This window comes from Tamandua tetradactyla, chromosome 9, assembly GCF_023851605.1.
Source record: "Tamandua tetradactyla isolate mTamTet1 chromosome 9, mTamTet1.pri, whole genome shotgun sequence".
Taxonomy (NCBI): Eukaryota; Metazoa; Chordata; class Mammalia; order Pilosa; family Myrmecophagidae; genus Tamandua; species Tamandua tetradactyla.
Genome location: NC_135335.1, coordinates 84,127,019 through 84,148,878, shown reverse-complemented (window position 1 = coordinate 84,148,878; position 21,860 = coordinate 84,127,019). Strand labels below are relative to the sequence as shown.

General features: G+C 42.8%; 1 protein-coding gene across 2 annotated transcripts in view; it reads right to left on the bottom strand.

Moving 5' to 3' along the window:
• RAI14 (retinoic acid induced 14) overlaps positions 1-21,860 on the bottom strand; it is a 174,524-nt gene that overhangs the window by 134,109 nt on the left and 18,555 nt on the right. The window contains exon 1 of one of the 2 annotated variants that reach the window (XM_077116934.1): positions 20,946-21,097. The exons of the other annotated variant lie outside the window; for it this stretch is intronic. The gene's annotated coding sequence lies outside the window, so the exon portion shown is untranslated. Of the gene's footprint in view, positions 1-20,945; positions 21,098-21,860 lie in introns of those variants that run through there. 2 annotated transcript variants of the gene reach the window in all.

Below are 21,860 nucleotides of genomic sequence, written 5' to 3'. Positions count from 1 at the left end.
ACAGAGAAGGCGGGGCATGGACCTGAACACAAGGGCAGATTCTAGGACAGTGCTTCTTAAGGTTGCTCCTGGAAAATCTGCATCGGAAGGACCTGGGGAATAATTTGCTAAATGTACAACCAATCTGAGTTCCCAACCTATGGAAATGGAATCTCTGGGGACAGGGCCCCGGACTCTGAGTCAAGTTTCTTGGTTGAATCTTGTGCACCGTGAAGTTTGAGAACCTAGAATTGAGGGAGTTCAAACAGGGAATACACTTGTCAAAGTTCTGCTGGTTTATAAAACAGCCCTTTCCCATGTGAAATCCAAGTAGAAGTGATAATCAGATATTCCCAAACTATCACTGGCTTCTGATCTCTTACACCAACTGTTGTAGAAAATGGAAATCATCCTTCAAGTTCAATTCCTTCCACCCTCTGGTAGTAGTGCTAAAAACCAAGGAAAGAGGCCAAATCTGTGCAGCAGGAAAGGGAGGAAAAAGGAGCCAAGACTTGGATAACCCACAAATTGTGCAGCCAACCAAGACGTAACCACCCAAAGCATCCTTCATTCACAGTTTCAGGCAAAAGTAGGTAAGACTTTTTTGTCTGGGATCATGAGTCTCTTTGTGGGTGTTGTATTAGTGTTTTCCTTTGTTTCATTTTTCTTTTCTCTGTCTCTTAAAACATGGCAGTGAGAAGTATCCAAACTTTCATATGAACAGGATTAAATAAAGTAACCGATTGCAGAAATTCCCAAGGAAAGGTATTTGATGTCAAATGAATGCTTCCTAGAGCTCATGAGTGCATGATAGCTGGGAGGTCCATGGATTTACCTCCACAGTGAGGGAGATACAGGTTCAAGGGTAAAGAAGTTTAGAAAACCAACAGATAGTAACTCCAGAAATAAGAACTGTAGTAGAGGTAATCAAGTTTACTAATAGATGCCTGTTCTCCTGTTTTAACATCCGGAAGCCTTGGATGGTGTTAAGCAATCCGGCCCCTGGTATAGTGCCTGGTTCCTCTGTTCCTGCATCTTCTCTTACCCCAGAAAACTCATGAGTAAATAGGGACTCGACTTCCCTGGATCAGCTGGTATCTCATAGCCCCCGTTCCCAATCCCAAATATCCAAAGCCCAGGCTTTTGAGAAAAGTAACATCAACCATTTTAGCAAGTGTACCCTATTGGTGGTCCTTGGAAAAGCCATCTAACCACAATGCTTAGTTCCAAGGAGGTGCAGTGAAGCTGAATTAACTGCCCAGCAATCTAGTGTGGATATGTACAAAAGAGGCCAAATGTTACACGTTCATGGGAAAAGTTCTCTGAACGACATCCTCCCATTTCACACAGGAGAAAGCCAACCTCCCCACTGAGCAGGAATGCTAACCATTTTATTACCTGCTCAAATCAGAATAAGTCAGTGAAATGGCTTCCACTGGTGGCAGATCATCATAGGTGAGGATGGACTGTGCACAGATACAGTCTTGCTATCCTCTCATTCGAAAGACTGAATCCAACAAAAGGATTTACTTATTAATTCATTTTCCGTTTTTTTAGACAGGCAGGCATCGGGAATCAAACCCAGGTCTCCGGCATGGCAGGCGAGAATTCTGCCTGCTGAGCCACCGTGGACCGCCCTTCATTTTCCCTTTAAAAATTAATGCAACTTTTAATCACAGCTTCACATTAGAAAGCTTTATCTGATATAATTCTAGCCCTAATAAAAAAGGCTAGATATTGAGCCTTACAGAACTTTAACATGAACAAACAAATTAAGCTTCTTTGAGTATTAAAAATAGCCCATAATGGGTATGGGATTTCTTTTTGTGGTGATGAAAATATTTTAAAATCTACTTTGGTGATGGTTTGTACAACCTGCAGATGCAGACGTATAAAAAAAAAGTGTTGCATCTTACCACTTAAATGGTGAACTGTATAGTATAATAATTATGGCTCGACAAAGCTATTGTTTTTTTAAAATTAACAAATCTCCATTATCTTCTCCATTCCTTAGAGTTAGGAAAGTTCTGGGTTAAAAACAATAGGATTGACTGAAAAATAGCTTCAAAGGAACAAAAGTGTGGAGTGTCTTTAATGCTACTAAAATGTGGTTGCTCCTAGAATATTTTCTGTATTTAGCTATTTCTCTACCACTTTCCTCCCCTGATTGGAAGCGGTTAGAAGAAAGTAGCTCCTGTCTTCCATCTTTGAGCCACTCTATTTCCACCCACCCCAACACATGGCCCTAGGATTGCTTTGTAGGGCAGTCACGCCAATGTTTGTCAGCACATCTTACAGTCCTTCTCCAGATATTCTGATTCTGTAATCAGAAGTGAAGCCTAGAAACCTATAATTTTTAACTCCTCATGTGATTGGGGAGGAGTTAAAACTAGACTGGGGAACTACTATTCTATAATCAGTTAGTGATATTATATCCACCATATACATGTCCATTTGAAAACAACCTGGAGATACTGTGCAAGTAGATATGATGACTATTTTTGAGCATTAGCTATGTTTGAACCTTTCATAACATTGGGGTGTTGGGGAGCCTCCTGCACTCTTAAGTCTAAGAGAGCGACCATCTGATAGCTCCTGGCCACTCCAGAACAATATTAATCACAAAGGCAGGTGGGAACTGTACACACGTGTACTTTTTCCCCAAATCACAAGAACACATTAGCAACCAAGAAACTGCAGCACAGTTCAAGGACGGTGGTTTAAAACAAATTTTCCTCTAAGTTGTCTCAGCATTAAAGAGGCAGGGTAAATACCAAAGTCCCCTGGCAAATTCTTCCATCATGAAATACAAGGCGATTTCTACAGAATACTCAGCAATACCACAACACTAATGTGCCCCAAACAGGCTTTGGAATTTTTTTCTTCCAAATTAAAAAGAACATCAGACTTAAAAGCCACAGTCCTGAAAAAAGTGTTGAGCAAATGTAGAGCATCCACGTCTTCTCCCTCAAGTGTGTGTTTCCTCAGCAGACAATATTCTCTCTGCAACAAAGACGGAGTTGGAACCAAAAGCTATATAAACACTTTCAACTTGGCAAAACAAATATAGTCTGTAAAAGCTGTAAAGATCTCTCTCTCCAGACTGCCCTCTCCAATGAAGATGTTCCTGACAGCACAGCACCTCGGTCATCCAAACGCCCTGTGGGTACAAGCTGCCTCTTGGGTGGGGGCTTTGCCCATGAGTTATGTCATTGCTGCTGGAATAAAGAACATTAAATGGGAAGAAGCCAATGGGTACTGTTTCCCCTCATCCAATTTACTTTAGCAACAGGCCTGTTTTTGTCTTAATAAGACCGAATTCTAAACACATACAGTTATGTGAACTCTGGTCAGGCACTGTGAAGGATGCAAAATGAACAAGTAGAGAACAATACAAAAACCATATTATAATTAAGTGTTGAATACTCCAAGAATTCAGAGAGTGGAAATCTTTGAGGGCTGGAGAAAATCAGAGAAGTCTTCCTAATAGAGCCAGGGCTCTAACTGGACCTTAAAGGAAACAGGAGTTGGGAAAGCTGAGGTGGAAAGGACCTCCTATCAGTTCTCTCCTACAGGATGGGCCACTCCCTCCAGGCCCTGGCCACTTCATACAATCAATAAATGTTTCATAAATGAAGGTGAAGGTCAAGGATATGGCCTAGGCATCTGTGTGGCCTTCAGACTTCACTGTTGATCTCGGCAAGGCTCTCTATGTTTGCAAGTGCACTGTGGAGGGTGATCACTCTCACATCTGTTGGCCGTGCTTGGATTTGAGTAAACACAACATAGTGATTAGGTTTTATTGTGGACATATGAAAGCACTGAGAGGTTCTAAGAAGTTTCCACAGGTCATCCCTCCCTTCTCTTTCCTGCCTGCTTCCTTCTCTCTCTTTGCTCTGCTCCTCCAGCTGTTATCTCTCCAACAACATGCTCAGCCTAGCCAAGGAAGCAGGCCATTTTAAATAATGGAATTTTAGGAGCAGCAGAGAACATGGATAACCAAATGGAACCCTGGAGGCAAGGAGTACTGTTGCCTAAGAGACAGGCCCAGGTTTGCACCACATCAACATTTCTGTTCTGCTATTTCACATGAGAATCTATCCCTTCAAGTCCAGGAGCTCCTCAATAAGGCATAAGCTAATCCTAGATGGTCCAAGTTTTCACCTCTGCCTTCAATCAACACTCAAAGAAAGTTCACTGTGGCTGGATGAGTGGATGATGAATGAATGAATGAGTGTCAAGTATTAAACCGGAAGCACAAAGCTACAGCAGACATTTCTTTCCAAAGTAATCAGTTCAAAACACAAATTTTCAAATTTGCTGAAAGCTGGTAACAGGGCTCTTAAACTCCTCATCCACATCCAAGGTCTAAAAAAATCTGCATGGGGGGCAGGGTGATGGTGGCTCAGCAGGCAGAATTCTTGCCTGCCATGCCGGAGACCTGGGTTAGATTCCTGGTGCCCCCCCCCACACACACACCCAAAAAAGATCTGCATGTGGAAATTGGGGGAGGAGCTTTCTTTGGGTAGAAATCTGAAATGATCTCTACCACCTCTACCCAACCTCATGGAGAGGCGTATAGGCCTATTTGGAAAGACTGCACAGGTAAATCTATAAGGAGGGAATCAGCCTGTGCTTCAGTGATGGCAATGAAAGAGAGGTTGCTACTATGTTGTGATCACCTGAACCATGGAATTCACTTGAGCTTGGGGTGTGTGCTTCGTATAGACCAGGTGTGCGCAACTCACAAAAAAAGGAAAGTGACTTGTCTTAGATTCTGTCTAATAAGGTGAACAAAGCAGAGAGAAGCTGATTTCCAGATGGAGTAAGCAACAAGCCAGAAGCGAGTACATCATCTACATCAAGGAAATTACAGGAGAGAGGTCCCCCACGATGGTTAAGAGGTGGAGCAGGGAAGGGAGAGTTCCAAAGGCCTCCAGAAAGAGCCTAAGAAGTCAAGAGTCAGCTGGAAACTTGTCAGGCTCCGAGAGCACAAACTATCCTGCCATAGTACCAGTCAAGGAAGAACTCTGCCTCTCCTACCTCTTGCCCCACCCCACCCACTGCATCCCCAGTTTTACCACTGCAATCCTTGAGGGATCAGAAACCACAATAGGAAGATGAAGAGGAGGCTAAGCAGGGTGAAGTGGGGAAAGAGGAAAAAAAAAAAAAAAGATATTTAACTTTAAATCAAATTTGTACTTTTTATTATTATTTGAATTTAGACATTCTTATTTCTGAATTGAGAGTACTTAGTAATAGAAATTCATAACAGAACTTTTTAAAATCTAAGAATAATCAGAAAAGTCATAGATCTCCTTCAGACCCAGAGGATATACTAACTCCACTGTATATATTTAGAAGACACAGAGGGATACAAAATAAAGTCCCATTATGATTACGTCTTACTAGTCTTATTTGTTCAGCAAACTGGATACATATGAATGACTGAATGAATAACTGAACAAGCAATCATAACTGAGCATTAATTAGGATGTTTTTAAACACACTATCTTTTTTATGAATTGTCTAAGGTCCAAGTTAGTTTAAGAACTTGCCCAGATAATAAAGAAGGGAGAAGGGGGGGTGGGGAGACATAAGCAATAGTTTCATTTTGGCAATGAATCCTCTCTAAAATACCTTAATATCTCACATTTTTTCAAAGAAAAGAAAATAAATGACCACATTCTTTTTAAACCATAAATGTCATTCAGATACTGTCTCATAATAATCATGTAGTAAAACTCTCTTGAGAACATTAATCTCCTTATATTAACAACTTGCCTTCAACCAGAGGATGACATTTCTCTCCAGAACCAAAAACATCATTTATTTTTAGAATAAAACCCAGATGATTCTTGGTCCATGAATCAGCCAGAGCCAGCGGCACTGACAAAAAAAAACTTTTTTTTGGTGGGGGGGGACTTTGGCAACATTACTATCTGGTCTGTCACGTCTGCTACTCATATGCTCCAACGAGCCTACCTAAGTCCCAAGGTTACCTCATGTCCTAAATCCATTCAATCTTAAAAGCATGGATTTAATCAAAACAAGCTACCTCTGGAATACACAAATCACTCAAGACTAAGACACTTCAATTATTCCTTGGGTTTAGCTCATTTTTAAGATGATCTCTTAAAATGCCCTTCCTATTCTAAGTTTCAAAATCTTTTAATGTTGAATTTCAATATCACCATCTATAAACACCACAGGGTCCACTTCTCAAGAAAAAAACTGCCCTTCATACCTAGCAATCAACCCCATAAGGAAAGGCGTGTATGCCTTTGTGTGGGAAAGGACCTTAGCTTCTTCCTCCAAAGTCCGTTCCCTGCGGTTTCACCAATCCTGAGACCCAAAAGAACCAAACAAGTTTAAAAATAGAGGTCTAATCCCCAAACACTGGTGGAAATATGAAATGGTACAGCCACCTTGGAAAGCCCTTTGGGAGTTTCTTAAAAAGTAAATACAAATTTACCATATGACCCAGCAATTCTACTCCTAGGTATCTAGTCAAGAGAAATAAAAACTGTACATGAATGTTGACAGCAGCAGTATTCATAGCAGCAAAAAAGAGGAAACAACTCAAATGTTCACCAATTGGGTAAACAAAATGTGGCCTATCCATCCAATAGAATACCATCCAGTAATAAAAAGGAACGAAATACTGATACATGCCACAACATGGAGAAAGCTCAGAAACATTATGCTAACTAAATGAAAGCCTGACCCAAAGACCACATATTGTATAATTCCATTTATATGACGTGTCTAGAAAGGGCAAATTTATAGAGACAGGAAGATTAGTGGTTATCTAGGGCTGGCAGTGGAAATGGAGTGATTGCAAATGCGCACGAGGTATCTTTTTTGGGTACGGGAAATGTTCTAAAACTGGCCTGCAGTAATGGTTGCACAACACTATAAACTTACTAAAAATCACTGAACTGTTTATTAAAATGGGTGAATTTTAAGGAATGTAAATTATACCTCCACAAAGCTGTCTTTAAAAAAAAGAACAAATGCAAAAAAATAAAATAGAGGCCTATATGCAAAGTTTTTGGTAGAAAAAAATATCTTTCAAGTGAGTGAGAGGGTAGGCTCCATTTAAGGTTATATGCAATCCCCATTTTTACTCTAGAAAGATTAAATTGCCAAAAGCTAGCTTGCTGCATATTTCATTGGTTCGTTGTTTGGCTCAATTTCAAAGTGGGGATAACTTGGACTCTTTGACATTCTGGAACGCTGGAAATGTCATTTATAACAATCACAATGGGGTGGTTTGGCCTGCTGAATGTCTTTACTCGCTCATCCAGGGCTTTAAATGCTTTTCAGAATATGGGACCAATAAATAATGTAATAGATTCTGTGAACTCTGATGCCCCAGGAGCAGAAGTAAGGGAAGGGATGGGAACACAAAGATTATTTCTGCCACCCTTACTATGGTGTTTGAACATCATCCGAAAATCTTGTGTTTAAAAAAAGGATGTTTCTTGCCTCCAGTCCACCAGAGAGGGGATGCTTGTTCACTGGCGAGAAAAGAATAACAATACTGCCTTATACGGCTCTAGTGGACTTGAGATGTTTGATTTGCTCAGCAGCGCCCCCCTTCTTCTGATAACGGCACTCCCCTTCTTTGCAAACTTAGCACTCACTCCCTCTCCTACCCATACCCCAACCAGGTGGGCCCCACCTAGGTTTGGAAATACATCTTCAGCATGGCTATTTACACTATTTCTGGGATTTTCAGGCTTGGGGAAAAAAGGTGAGGAGAGCAGAGGAGAAGGTAGAGAAGAGAAGAGCTTCCTCTCTGGTGGAGAAGCTGGGAAAATGTAGGCCTCAAAGTTGCCCTGGATCTTGGTTCTAGCCTTATGCAGAAAGCTGCACTAACAAAGGGGAGTCAAGACAGCAGAGCACAGTGGAAAGGGAGGTCCCTGATTCCAGGGACCCCCGAGGCCCTGTCACAGTTGCACACTTCTAGCACAGAGCTTGGGTCACTCTGGCCCAACTACATACCAAACAAGCCTATAATTATAACCCAAACCAGCCTAAGCTAGTTCAAGTTGTATTTCTGTCATCTGCAACCTAAGGGTATTGGCAAATACTTTGGTGTCTTCTCACATACTCAATCTTGCTCAGGCTGTCATCTCAGACACCACAGAAAAAAAGGAGCCCAGAACTTCGAAAGCACAGTTGCAGCAGCTTGCATTTCTGTCTCTTCAGCCCATTTCTGAAGTCAGGTAGCTAAATTTACTTGGTGAACCTAAAGAAGTGAAATATCCACTCTCTGGATTGTTCATGGGATGACTCCCCAGTGTTCCCTGAGAACCTGCAGGTTAGGGGGAGCTTATTATCAACCATCTGTTGGCTGTTTACTCCCTGATCTGTTCTGCCCATGCCCTCACTGCTCACCCTTTCTCCACAGCACTCACTCCATTCCCTGCCCACCTCCACCAGACAGTCACCACAGAAGCTTGCCAGGAATTCCAAGTGTGGGTCTTCTGAGCTACTTCCACTCTGAAAGTAAGTACTTCTTTCTGGCTTTCCTACAGGAGCCCTGCCAATGGCAAAAACAGTCATGATTAACTTGGAAATCAATTGCATCTGGCTATTTTAAAGCTACAGGGACAGCTGGGGCCTCATGTTCTCTACTCCCCAGAGACTTGGCTCCAGAAACCTGAAGAGGCAAGAAGGAGGGACCCTGTTCCCAGTGCTGAAAGAAGGATGAATAGAGAAAACCTTCCGGATAAATGGGAAGGAGGAGAGGAGGGCAGACAGTGGAAAGGGAACCCTGGGGAGGGGCTGTGGTGCTGAGCTCAGCTGGACCAAGAGACTTCAAGGCCCAAGGATATTTTCTGGGCAGTTAATCCTTGAATAATGGTGGAGATAAGATATGCAAACACACTGCCATTCACCCCAATTTATTCTAAACAAGACATCTGGGAGAGAACCTTGCACAACGGCTTAAACACAAAGGCCTTACTTCCCAAGGGTATTCTGCCAACCCCAATTTGCCACACTTTCTCCCTGCAAGGCAAATGGAAACAGCCTTCCTTGCAGATCTTTTTCCACCAGAAGTACCAGGCTGCTCCAGGCCTGTGCTACAGGGATCCAGGAACGCCTGCCTCCTGAAGACAAACTTTGGTTAATTGAATTTTATAGCCTGGGCCTTTGGAATTAGATCAGTCAGTTTTCAACTGCTTTCTGCGTTTAGGGATTAAAAGCAAACAGCATTCACAGGAAAGATGGAGAATTCTTCTATTAATAGCACAAAGGATTAATGCATTCCTCTTACTTTCTCCCCCCTCCCCACCCCACCCAGCACATCTTCCAAACCTGTATACCCTGCACTTGATATTAAGAGTATCATGGTTACTCGAGAATTTGCAACTTAGGAGAAAGATAAGAAACCTATATTGCTTTGTTCAATCCAACGCATTGAGCATCAACTATGGGCCAAGAGGGGATGTCAAAACATGGACCACATATAACAGTGCTTACAAAACCTGCCTTATTGTAAAGATAGTCTGCATGGATTCATGCACATAAGCAGAGAGATTCAGATTTGCCAACCTAAAACACGAACATCCATTGGACCATGTATAGTCGGTTTGTGATGAAGTTATTCTTCTCTAGGGAAAGTATTTAAAGTTAAAAGGCAAGATCCCAGATGATTGAGTAGAAACACAGGGAAGCTTATTGAGGGCAGGCTTGATATGGCATGGCACTGAAGTTACAGAATCTATAAGAACACATGTGACTGCAACTGGCACTGTCCAAGCTGTAGCCATTTGCCACATGTGGCTATTGCACACCTGAAACGTGACTAATGCAAACTGAAATATACTGTAAGTGAGAAATGCACGATGGATTTCAAAGACTTACTATGAAAAAAGAACGTAAAATATATCATTAACAAATTTCACCTTGATTGTATATAGAAATAATATTTTGGACATATTAGGTAAAACATAATATATTAGTGAGGTTAATTTCACCTGCTGCTTTTTAAATATTGTTATTGCAGCTACTAGAAAATCTAAGACTACTTAGGTGGCTTGCTTTATATTTCATTTGGACAGGATGATTTCAATTTTCCCCTTTTTTTGGGTTTGACTTGCCATATTTTTTTAAAGTTTCAATTAGCTGCTATCATTTACAAATCAGATTTCACTTAAGAATCCAGAATTCTAGCTTGTTTTGAAAAATCAGAGGACCTGGCCACACCAGGCCTACATGTCTGCATGATGGGCTAGAGTCAAGCATCAGTCGTTCCCAGGATATGCAGCTTGCACTCTGGTTTCTGGAGTACTAACCTTCCCTAAGTCCTGACCTGGCTTCTATACCCCACCCGAAGAGGGCCAGCAAGAAAGGGACAAAAACTAGGTTGACTAGAGGCTGTCCTATTCCACCACTCTGGCCCCAGGCACCCCTCCCCACTGCCCTCAAGTCTCAGCACATGAAGGAGAGACAGGGCAGAATGGGGCAAGCAGGCAGGCAGAGCAGGTTGTCCCAGTCGGGAGCCACCCCAGCTTCTCTTCGTGAGAAGACTGTGAGGATAACATCAATTTAGCAGTAGCAGCAGCATATTCTTGTTATTACTAACAAAGCAGCCATAAGCAGAAAACTTATATGTTGCCAGTTTTAGCATTCACTTGCTGTCATAAAACCATAAAACTCAGATGTAGTGAATACTCAAGTTAAGATAAAAAAGAATGGTTGAAAGCTGCAGTTTAAAAGATTCACACTACCACCTGCAAAAGAAGGGATGATTAACCGATGATTTTATTTCATTCAAGACCAAGACTCCCTGTCTGTGCAAACACAATTATTACCCTTTGACATACCATTCAGAAAACATATCTATATTTCACTCTAGCAATACTTGGAAAATTTTCCAAAGAATTCAATTGAGAGGTTAACTTTACCATCACTTCTGTTTAGCCAAGATGTACTGGTCCTAGCCTGGATTATGGTTGAAACAAGATAAATTCTCTGGTGAGAAAGAGGAACTTGATGCAATTTGGGATAGGTCTGGTTACAAATAAAGGAAATATGCCTCTACATTGTCCATATTACATAATGATATAACAATAGAAGGAATAATAATGTAGAGAACTAGAGTTGTAAAGTACACAGAAGATGTAAAACAGGTGAGTTACAATCTGGGGCAACTTCTCCCTATGGTTGGAGGTTATAATGGCGAGCATAATAATGCCTGCTAATACATAAGCATCTCTTTAAAGATAGATTAAGAACATGATGATGTTACCAGTAATGATAGCCTTAACAGGTATTTATTTAGTTGAATGATTACTTTGGTAAAATTTTATGATTTTACTTTGTAACATTTTAATTTTTATATTAGAAATGGTGTTATTTAATTCTCTCAACCACTCTGAAATCAGATGCTGTGAATATTGTTCCGAGCTTCCAGATCGGGAAACTAATGCACAAAAGTTTATTCGCTTAAAATGGCACAGCTTATAAATGGAGGAGGTGGATTTAAACTGAGGTCTGTTCAGCTCCAGAACCAAAGATACTACACTTGGCTGCATATGAGGCAACACCAAAACACAAAAAAAGAGTCTGGCCAACAGCCCAACCTTCTTAATACTGGGGAGAAAAAAATCCATTGCCTTTGAAGATGGGACAATCCTCAGAACTGCTACTGGCACACACAGAATTCCCTCTAGGAGGTCAAATCACCAAAAGGCACACCCTCGGAATGGATCAATTTGAAAAAGGCATTCCCCTGGCTGCTAGCCCTCATAGCATGTCCTTGCCTCACTCCGGAGGAGGAGGAGGGGGAACGGGTAGACTTCTTTGTACTTTTCATATGCTGAACATATGCTTCATGAAAAATTACACTGAACCCAAGAGTCAGCAAATCCTTTTCCATATAGCACTGCTAAATATATCAGATCAATAATGGAAAAATGTAAAAGTTATTAAGGACAAGTAAAGCGGCTCCTTTGTTTTCAGCTGAATCAGCAAACTACAGATGAGGGTAGAGGTTTTCCACGTTTTGGCAATAACTTGGAAAAGTAAGATTCTAGATAACTAGATGCTACCCTTTAATTAGGACATTTCTGTTCCTTAAGAAATTATTCTAATATCCTATATAACAGCTTTCTCCAAGCTACAAAAAATGAAATACTGGCATGCATCAGGACAATTAAAAGCATTGATATTACAATAAAAGTGGAATGCTAAAAAAAATCATCCAACAAGGCAGGAATGGGGCTGGTGGCTACAGGTGGTATTTGTTCTGGAAGCCACTCAGAAAAGCACCCACGGTCCGGCAGGCTGCCACCTATGCCCGCAGCTGATATCAGCCAGGATAGGGTGAGCTGCACCTTGTTTCCTTTAACACACTGGATATAAACACCTACTTTCAATGTAATGAGAATCAAATGCCCTTTGTTCTGAGAGGTATGCACTTAAAATAATCAGGGGCTGTTTTAAAGGAGAGAAAGCAAGCAAGTCTATTGTCCAAACGAGGCATAAAAGGTAACTGTTGTCAACAGATTGGCTGGGAAACAGTGCTTGGGTAGGTATTATTTTGAGAAAATCATTGCACTCTGTATGCCTGTCTCTTTCTGACTCTTACAGAAAGCACAGGAGAATAAAATACAAAAGCATATCCAACACTGTATGTTGAGCAGCAGAGAAAGAATCCAATTACAGATGTTTATCAAGATTGCTGACATACAATTAGTGACAGAAATGAGCTCCCCTTAAAAAGCTCCTAGGAAATCCTGGGTGATGGGTATATGGATTTTGGACAGGTTTTTTTTTTTTTTAATTTAAAAAACTCACAGTGGGGTGCAAGGGTATAGTTCAGTGGTAGAATTCTTGCCTGCCATGCAGGAGAACTGGGTTCAATTCCCAGCCCATGCACTTCCCAAACAAACAAAAGAGTAAACAAACAAAAAAGCAAACAAACAAAAATTTAATAAATGGTGCTATAATAAGGGGATACTCACAAGGAAAAAATATGAAATGGGATCCCCACTATACAGCATATTAAAAAAAAAAAACCTCACAGGAAAGAAACGTGAAACATTTTTCTCTAAAGAGAAAAATAGCCCCAAAGAAAATTTTTTTTTCTTTCTTCTAAACAAAAACCCAGGAAGATTCTGAAAGCATTCAAATTCACTTGCACCCATGAAAAATGTGAACTAGGCCTGAAATAAGGTTTGCTTGGAGAGAGAATGGTCGAAGAGACATCATCTGCATCTGGTGTTAGGACCTCTTGATGTGATTCAGGGTGGGGTGCTCTGGCCCCCTCAACTCCCCCTGGGGCCCTGGCACATGTCTGTGGATGTGCCCGAGCTTCAATTTCCCTTTTGGTTGCCTTTCATAAGAAAGAAAATCCAATCCTCATTCATGAGCCCTGTGGCTCACGGGTTCCCATGTCCTCAGGGTGGTTGGGAGAGGCTGGACATCAGCTGCTTCTCACAGCAGTGAAATGAGTCCACCGTGGGTTAGGGCTGCCCTGCACTTGTGAAAAATGACCACTCCCCAACACACATCTTTCTGCGGAAGTGATCTTCAAATTCCTTAAGGCTTCTTGCCAAATCGAGAGGGCACAGAATCTGTTAACCTGCTGATAAACACTGACAGATTTGCTTCTGGTTGCGTGGGATACAGAGGCACCGTGTGGGACACCTGGGTTCAATTCACACCTTTTTCCCACGTGCGTGCCACTGCTCAGTGCCATCTGCCCCAGCTGGGACTCACACTGTCACTCTAGTCTACAACAGGGTTTCTCCAAATCTTTCTGTCATCTTCATTTACAACAATTATCATTAGCTAAGTATAGGGCTCCCAAAGACACTGCCTACATTGGTGAGAAACAGAAAAGTACAATCTTGAGGACCCTAGAGCTTTGAGTAGCTAAAATTAGAGTTCATGTCTGGCTTCACCTCTTGCTAACTGTGCCACATTCCAAGAGGTCACATCCCTTCCCCAGGCTCAATCTCAACAGTTGAATGGTTCCCCACCTCACTTCAACCACTGAGTGCCTCATACTGTAGTGGATTGCAAACTGGTTAAAACTCAAAGCCCTACAAGGGCAAGGATTGTCATTCACCTGAGGACCCTCTAACACTCAAGTATTCCATTAATATGTGTTGCTCATAGGAAATCTGACAGTGAATAAGACAGGAGCTGATATGCCAGCAGCAAAGTGCCTGGCACACAGAAAGTTCCCAATGCAATTAAGATGAGTTATTGAAAGAACTTATTTTGTGGGTCCTGTTACAGGCCAGGCACAGTATCCTTTGGCCCAGCGGATCCAAGAGGCTTCAGGACAACTTCCAATATGGATACTGATACAACAGGCTCCCTAAGTGGGGCTAGCAAGGCAGTCCCTTCCCACCATATATGCCATTACTGTGGAAGGATGTTTTTCCTAGAAGAACAGGCTTCCAGCAGAAAGTCGGCTCCCTAGCATAAGGTGGGCCTGTCTTCCTGAGACCCCCATCAAGGCAGGCCCCCCATCAGGCTAGGAGCCCAAGGTGAGAAGGATCAAACAGTCAGCTGGGGTTATTTTCTCCACTGGGCCAAGGAGTCAGAGGCCTACCTAGTGAGCTTAGGAGTGTGGCTGGGTGGGGCCAAGAACAGCTGCAGTTCCCTCCAGGAGCAGCAAAACCAAGAAACTGCTGTCACCTGAAAGCAGTGATGGCACAAGTTCAACTCTGGATCAAGAAATACATTTCCTTGTGAGGAGGAACTTAAGGCCCATCCTTGGAATTCATCAGGTCTCTGAAAGAGTCATACCCCAGAGCCACTTTTTATTACTTCTAAATAGCATTTTACTGCATCCAGTAGAAACAGTTTCTAAACAAGGGCAACGGCATGGAAATGGTTGACATAGCAACCCAAGACTGGTTTTCAATGGAGGGTATAAATCCCTTAATTATTACTTTCTATTGATAGTAATGGCAGGTTATGACATTGCCCTGGAAGTTAATGACACATGATGGAAAGCAGACCCCTTGTAATTTTGCTCTTCACTCTTGAGAGGTGGCTGTTAAATGTAAACAGGATAAATGCAAAAAGGATTTCCAGGTACATTCAATAAATCTGGGGTTCTTAACCTAGGGATTCCAAAGAGCTCCAGAAATGGGTTTATTTAGGGCAGGGAGTTCCATGAACTTCCTGAAATTGATAAAATTATGAATGTATATAACACATTATATACAGTTGGGGAAAATGGTCCACAACTTGCATCAGATTTGCAAATGTATCCATCTATGACTCAGAAGTAATTAAGAATCACTGTTACACTTGGTCTGCCCTGGTTTACAAAAGGGATGCCTCTTGGAGGAAAATATTTTACTCTGTGCTATCTTAGTGCAAAAGGAAGTTTCTCAGTCCTTTATTACTCACCAGTGAATGGTGCCAGAGTTTTCTTTTCTTCTTGAGTTTCTACCACTGATGCAGCCAGCAATAGGGACTGAACAGATGCAGTAAAAGTATGAAGAGGTAAATGCTACTGCTGTCCTGGTTAATTTTAGAATTGTTTCGCTCTTTTTTAAAAGAAAATAACACATTCTAGATTAAACAAAATGAATCCACCTAGAAATCAGAAAGGAAAAAGCACAGATAAGACTAATTTTGGTCTCACCAATGGCAAGGCCTGGCTACGAAAAATTGGGTTCAGATTTGTTAAGAAAGTAGTAACTGCTCTTCAGGGAAATTGATACACTAGATGAAGAGCTGCTAAGTGGGTTACCTGATAACCAACTTTGGTGTTCACTAAAGGTCAATTTAAGAAAAAAATAAGGAAAGAATAAGAATCAAGTTTTTTCTTCTGCTTACCATTAGTTAGCGCCTGGGGCTACAACAGATTTTTCTCAGAATTAGATTCTGTTTGCTTAGAAGCACGGATGAACAAATCATGAAGAAATGCCAAAGGTGTGCTCTGGCCGAGGTGTGACCAATGGTTGTTGAATTTTTATGGCAAGACACTGTCTTTCCAGCCAACATCATTTACTTCAGAAGAGACCGGTCTCAATCACAGGTAAGTTAGATAAGGGTGGCACCTGTCACACAAACCCAGCAGGTTCAGCAATCCAAACATAACACACATATTCCCTTGAAGGGTGGAGATGGATGACAGGTACGTTTCTTATCTACAGGTAAGAAAACTGAGGTTTAGTGAGATGAAGTGATTTGACTACTATTGAACTAACTGGAGGGAGGGAAACTACGTATTCTGAACTTCAACCTGCATTTTGCTTTTTGGTTACTGTTTAAATCCCACAGCAGACTAGGTCTACTCTACAGCTGTTGACCACCATGAGGAGCTTTACACATGGTGTGTGTAGTCAATAAATCACCTACTATGCGACACAAAATATAAAGCTAGAGAATGAGGCATGCTTCCTTCAATCAGATGGAATGTTTTGCTTTGTTTTATTTTTAAACACATGGCTAAGTCAGTAAATTCCTTATTATAATATGGACTGAATTAATTGCTGCCTATCAGTGAATCTGATGTCAAAAACTAGACTAGCTTTTCATTCCCTGTAGATTGCTAGGGCTGGGAAACGAATGCTTGATTAACAATCTTGCTCTAATTTTCTTTAAGCCACCTGTGCTTTTCAGCTCATGGGTAGCTAGAAATCAAAGAAGAAAAATCTCTAAATCATTTAACCATGTAATAAGCTTATTATAATTCTATGCAGATGATTTTCAGCTTGAGGGTTAACGAACCCTATCAAAATCCGTCATACACTGATTCCTCTCAGTATCATTTTATTACAAAGGATAAAATGGTCATACATCAATACTCCAGAGATTTTTTTTTTAGGATACCATCAGTATCATGTTCCTACATAAACAGCTAACGGAAAAAAATCCAGACTCCTTTTTCCTATCACCCATTTAAAATATACTCAAGAGGTTTTTGATATATTTAGCTTTGTTCTATCAACTCCTATATGCATCACGTAAGGTAGGAAAAATTCAGTTAGCTTTTAGCAAAATAGCACTTCACATAGCAGTGAGTTTTCAGCACAATGAATTAAGGATTTTATTATGGGACAATACTCAGAGTAGTTCTAAATCCTCTGCTATATATCGGTTGCTTCTTTATCTTCAGGCGAAGGTCATTATTTCCCCCCCAAACAAAAATTTAATGGATGAATGCACAAAGCCAGTGCAATTTTGAGTCTAAACACTGAAAAAATTCAGAGAAATACACTTTTCAGTACTTAGAAATTGAGTGTGACGAGTTACGTGAGATTGCTGCTGGCCGGTTTGTACAGGGATGGAGAGTGAGCAGCCTTTGCTTATATACCTTGCACATTTAAAAAGCTGGAAAGCTGGGGCATCAAGAAAAGGAAAAGTGGGTATGCACATGAATTTCATGCTACTCATGTTTTCCTTTGAATTCAGGTTCAGGCGAAATGTTGGGAGAACAAAATATGGAGACAATGCTTTGGAGAATAAATCATACTGATTTAAATAGAGTGGTTCCTTTATAAGACATATGGTATTGTAAATTGACACTTGGGGCACACAATTACAACTTGGTTAAAATAGGTACCATTTAAGATATCCAATATTGGTAAAAGAGAAATTCTAAGTAGAAACCACACAAGAACATTATTACAAGGATTTGAGTGCCTACTATATGTCAGTACTGTTCTAGATATTAGGGACATAGGAGTGAATAAAAGAGACAAAACTCCTGCCTTCCTGGATTAGATATTCTAGTAAGAGACAAACAATGCACAGTATAAACTGAAATATATGACAAGTTAGGTGATAAATGCCATGGTGAGAAAAACAAAGCAGGGAAGGAAGAACAAGGCATGTTGGTAGGGAGTGGCCAGGGAAGATCTCCCTGCAGTGATGTCTGAGTAAAGACACAAGGGGTTAGGGACACAGCCTTGCAGATATCTAGGGACAGAGCTTTTCAGGCAGTGGGAACAGTAAATGCAAAGGCTCTGAGGCAGGAATGTGCATGACAACTTGCAGAAATAATGAAATGTCAAAGTGTTTAAATGCCTTAAATTGCTTCCAGTTTAAGGGCTTACAATTAGCAGCAAGATGTATCACTAATATTTCCATAAAGTCTTAGAGAAGGAATGTGCCTTTTAACTAGTAATTCAAATTCTATAATTTTACCAAAGAAGGAAGAGAGGAAGAGGGAGACTGAGTAACTAATTAAAGGGTCACATGGACAATGATTGCCTGAGAGGAGGTGTCAACCCCAGTACCCAACTCAACATCACAGTTTTGACTCATGCTTCAAGTTTATAATTAGGAGGCACTTTTCATAGCAGAAAGAAAATTGAGAAAACAAATCAACAACAACAAAAGAATCTAGTCAACGAACATAGTTTCATTAAAGCTTAAAATTTATTAATTTCACTTTTTCATTCAACAAATAGCCAAAAAGCATCCTACATAATCCCCAAGTATTTGCTAATTAATGAATAAAATTAATGCAGCATTACTTAGGATTCCACTACCCAGCCATTGTCCAGACGGGTAAGAGTAACTGGTGCACAAGGAAACATGTACAGGGTATTTTTATAGCACTGTCTGTTATTCATACATAGGAATTTATTCATACATAGGAATTTATTCATACATAGGAATTTTCTAGAGCAGCTAAAGTGCATAAAGATCTGCATGTACCCACAAAATATAATGAGTTAAAAATGCAAGCTACATAGAACTGTCATTTATGTAAAATGTTAAATACACAAACTTGCATAAATTGTTTGTGGATATTTAAGATACTGAAACACCAAAACATGCTTGGGAACTATATACGCCAACTTATTATTAGTGGCTGGTGATGATGATTGGGGACAGGATGGAGATAAATTATTTAAGTTACAGTTTTTTATTGAGAGTTGAGGGGATATGAAGGAAATATGGAAATACTAGCAAATCAAACTGGGGTAGTAGATAAATGGATGCCTTACTATATTCTCCATCGTGTATATACATATATGTATATATAAGGATATATATTCTTTTTTTTTTTCCATGGGCAGGCTCCAGGAATCAAATCCGGGTCTCAGGCATGGCAGGTGAGAACTCTGTGACTAAGTCACCATTGCACAGCCCTATATCCTATACTTTAAATGTTTGAAATATTTCACACTTATTTTTACTTTGAAAGGAAGGAAGGAAGGAGAGGCAAAGCTCCTCCATGGTATTCCATTAACCCCAAACCTCAGCTGGTTCCTCCACTGACTCCCTAGGGTGTAGCATCCATTCATTTTATCCAGTTTCACAGATACAGTAATCAGATTTTTCAACAGGTTATTAGCCCCCCCCCCCCAAAAAAAATATCTAGGAGTGGAAATGATGCAACAGAATTCACTAAAGAAGCATCTCAATGAATGGAATTGAAAACCTGTGACAGCCCAGCATGGAATGTCTCTCCCAATCCACCTTATACACACACACTGGTTAAAATGACAAGAACTGGATTCATTTCCTCACATAAAATCTACTATCCTACAAACCAAAGGGGTGGGATGGGGTGGATAAGACACAAACCATCTTTAAGAAAAGATTAGTCTATTAGCAATAAAACTCCCAGTACGCCCAAGTGAACAGGGAGCTGCGCTGAGGACAGAAGCCTCAAAACTCACCTTCGCTCTAATTCAGATCGCCTGCAACTCTGTTCAAACCTTTAAGAGGAGAGATTCTCCTCGCTAAGATTAGCCTCTGCTAAATCCTAATGATTGCCCAATCTCTCTCTGTCGCCTCTTACAGCTTTCAGTCCAAGGAACTGGCAACGTGTCCCCATCTCGGGCACATCCGTATTCTCCCTTCCCGGAAGGAAAACTGAAATCGGTCCAAATCACCTGTCAATCTGCTGGGAGGCCGCTGGTCCGCGGTGAGCAGCGGCGAGGGGCAGATTTGTCCCAATTACCACTGCAAATAAAGTTGCGCGAACTATGCTCCCTGGAGAAGGGTGAGCCTGGATATACAATCCAAGTCCCCACCCCCGGGTGGTCAGTTCTGGCTCCTGCACTTGCCTCCATCTGCTTTAACATCCTGTCTTCTACCACTCCGAGGTCTTAGGATGCCCCTTCTCAAAAGCGGAGTGCAAGGCCCAGGTGCAAAGGAGAGGGTGAGCTAGGGGTTAGCAGACGGACCCTGCAAACTGCAGAAACTGAACCGCGGAAATAAAAGCTGCGCAAGCCGGCAGTGAAGGGAAGGCGGTCAGGAAGGATACTCACCCTCCTGGGCAGAAGGCGGGTGGGCGCCCCCTCCCCCCTCCCGGCCACGGCACTCCCCTCTCTCCTCCCCAAATTTCCCCTTTCCGGAGTCTGTCCGTACTCCAGCATCCCTCCCCCTAGCCCTCTTCGGAGCGGCCTTGTCTGGGCTCTAGGGCTAGCCGAAGGCGCTCCTTGGAGTTAGAAAGGAACAATAGCGGACCCGAGAACGGCGGAGCCACCCGCAGCCTCCCGCTCGCGCCTCCCTCCCCAGCTCCTACAAGTTCAGAGCAGAGGAGGGTCAGCCCAGAAGAGACGACCGGAGGGAGAGCGGCGCCGGGCTGGGGCCAGGCAGGTGGGCCAGGTGCTGACTTGAGGACGCACTCAGAACGCCCTGTGGGGGTCCGGCCATTCATTCCCACTCGCGCTCCCTCCGCCCAACGCCCTGCCCCACTCTGTCTGCCAGTCGCGGGGGACCGGGTGAAGGAAACCTTCTCCTAACTTGCCCTTGTCCTTCCTCCCTCTCTTGACCCTACGTCCCGCCATCCCTTCTATCTTTCTTCCCGAAATCTGTCCTCCGCAGTTGTCTGCCGGCCGCGGACAAGAGAGCGGTGGCCGGACCCTTGCAGCCTCCCAGCCAAGCCGCTCCGCCCGGCGCGCGGTCCCCAGCACCTCGCCGCCTCCGGAGCCCCAGACACAAAGGCGGGGTTGGAGGGAGCGGGAACCAAGCTCCGGGGAGGCTCCCAACTCCCCGCGCCGCTCACTCACCCCATCGAGGCGGCGACTCCCCGGGCCCCGCGGGCTACGCCGGCCCGTCCGCCGCTTCCCCAGGAAAACGCGGCCGCCGGGCTCGCTTCCTGTTCGGCTTCCTGCGCCTGCCTCCCTCCCTCCTCCCCGCCGCGGGGGTCAGTGGGCGCCGCGGCTCCCGGGCTGGGCCGGCCGGGCGGGGGCGGTGGCAGCACCACCACGTGGCCGCCGGGCGCCGGCCCTCGCCGACCTGGATCCTGCGGGAGCGGGAAGGGAGGTGCTAGCCATTCCCCTCCCCTTCCACCCCGCGCGGCCCCAAATTCCTCGAGTCAGGTGACCCGGCCCCGCGTCCCGGCTGGGACCTGCGGGAGGTGCTCTCGGTCCGCGGGTCCCCTCCTTCGCTCCCCCGCCGCTGCCGCATCCCCTGGGCGTCTTTCCCTTGCTTTTGGTTTTCCACGGCTCGTGGAAGATTTGTTTCATTCTTGTAACCTGAAGTTTGTGGAAATGACTGGTTCTTTAACCCCTAGGATTTAGGACGGAGGAGATCGCAAATAGTTTATATATTTTTTAAGTCAGTTTCCCAAGTCGTTTGCGGGGGGGTGGGGGGTGGGGGTAGACTTATCCAAGTCCCTTCTGACCAGAATAAAATCGGTCATGTTTTCCAAAATTGTTGAACAGAAAGTAAACTAGAATGTACTTCTGTTCTCTAGACTGAACCAATTGGTTGGAATGACAGTTTCATAACACTCATCAGGTGGCAAGACAAAACTACCAGCGTTAAGTTTTGCTCTCTGCTCAGGAGTCAGAAATAGGAATAGGAAATCCTCAGCTCGAGACGCGCCTACGCGGAACGCTGTCAACGGAATGTCACTAAGCCCAGAACCCCCACATCTTCTCTCCCTTCCCAAGCCCGCTGAGACCCGGCCGTTTAGATCA